This window comes from Aethalodelphis obliquidens, unplaced genomic scaffold, assembly GCF_003676395.1.
Source record: "Aethalodelphis obliquidens isolate GAN/ISIS:26980383/991018 unplaced genomic scaffold, ASM367639v1 scaffold69, whole genome shotgun sequence".
NCBI classification, from domain to species: Eukaryota; Metazoa; Chordata; class Mammalia; order Artiodactyla; family Delphinidae; genus Aethalodelphis; species Aethalodelphis obliquidens.
In genome coordinates, this window is record NW_020838013.1 from 1203775 (window position 1) to 1205196 (window position 1422).

At 43.2% G+C, this 1422-nt stretch overlaps 1 pseudogene; it reads left to right on the plus strand.

Moving 5' to 3' along the window:
• Nucleotides 1–873: 873 nt before the first annotated feature.
• LOC113611634 (uncharacterized) lies at nucleotides 874–990 on the plus strand (annotated as a pseudogene).
• Nucleotides 991–1422: the final 432 nt, after the last annotated feature.

Genomic DNA, 1422 nt, shown 5'->3' on the forward strand with positions numbered 1-1422 from the left:
TCCTGTCTCACTACCAACAGAGCCAGCAAGGCCCAGTTTCCCTTTTCAGTTTCAATAACACCACTCCTTCCCTCCCCGTCGCTCTACCTGACCCCTTGCTGGCATATATTCCCTGAGGTCAGAAATCTTGTCTGAATAATTTATTACTTTATCCCCATCATGTATAACAAGGCATGTCACTAGAATTCATTGATTACCTGCTCTATGCTATGAAGTAAGCTCCTGAAGAGGTTGTTAGAAGAAATACTTTTGAACTATAAACAGGTTCCTCTAACAGAAATCTTTCTGGGAGGATGGCAGCTGCTCCAGGGAATTGGTCTGCCCTCTCCTGGCAGCAAGAGGCACTGCCTCTACTAGTAGAGGAGTAGGAATAAGCAAATGAGCAGTGCTCTGCAAGGAGCAGGATAGGATGTTCACCTGTAGGGCAAAAATTCAATCTGAGAACAGAATTTCCTTATTTCCTGAACCGTGGAGGAGTGTGACAGTGGGAAGCTCTCCCAGGGAAGGATTAGACTGGTTTTTGGAAGAGCCAAATATGTGGAATTTTAAAAGGAACAACTTTAAGGCTGCTTCTATGGCCTTGCGTGAAAGTTTGGGAAGCAAAGCCTGATGAGAACTTTTCTCTTTTTTAATTGAAGTGTAGTTGATTTACAATGTTGTGTCAGTTTCAGGTGTACAGCACAGTGATTCAGCTACATGTATACACACACACACCTATATATATATATACACACACACACACATATCACACACACACATATGCATAGATACATTCTTTTCAGATTTTTTCCCTTATAGGTTATTACGAAATATTGAATATAGTTTCCTGTGCTATACAGTAGGTCCTTGTTGGTTAGGGAATCTTAATTATAGGTTGTTTCTTTGGTTTTTGGCCCAAGATCAAGGTTAGTATCTGTTCTTATCATTTAACATCTCATAAATCCTCTACCTGAGGATACTTTATTTATTTTATTTTATTAAAAAAATAATTTATTATATTTATTTTATTTTTGGCTAGGTTGGGTGTTCGTTGCTGTGCGCGGGCTTTCTCTAGTTGCGGCGAGCGAGGGCTACTCTTCATTGCGGTGCGTGGGCTCCTCATTGCAGTGTCTTCTTTTGTTGTGGAGCACGGGCTCTAGGCGCCTGGGCTTCAGTAGTTGTGGCTCGTGGGCTCTAGAGCGCAGGCTCAGTAGTTACGGCACATGGGCTTAGTTGCTCTGTGGCATGTGGGATCTTCCCAAACCAGGGCTCGAACCCGTGTCCCCTGTGTTGGCAGGCAGATTCTTAACCAATACACCACCAGGGAAGCCCTGAGGATACCTTATTAAGTGGAATTTTGGAACAGGGAGATGAACCAGAGGCTTGTTCCTTCCATTCCACAAATCAGTCTGCTGTCTCAGTTCCTCCATGAATGGTGTGGTT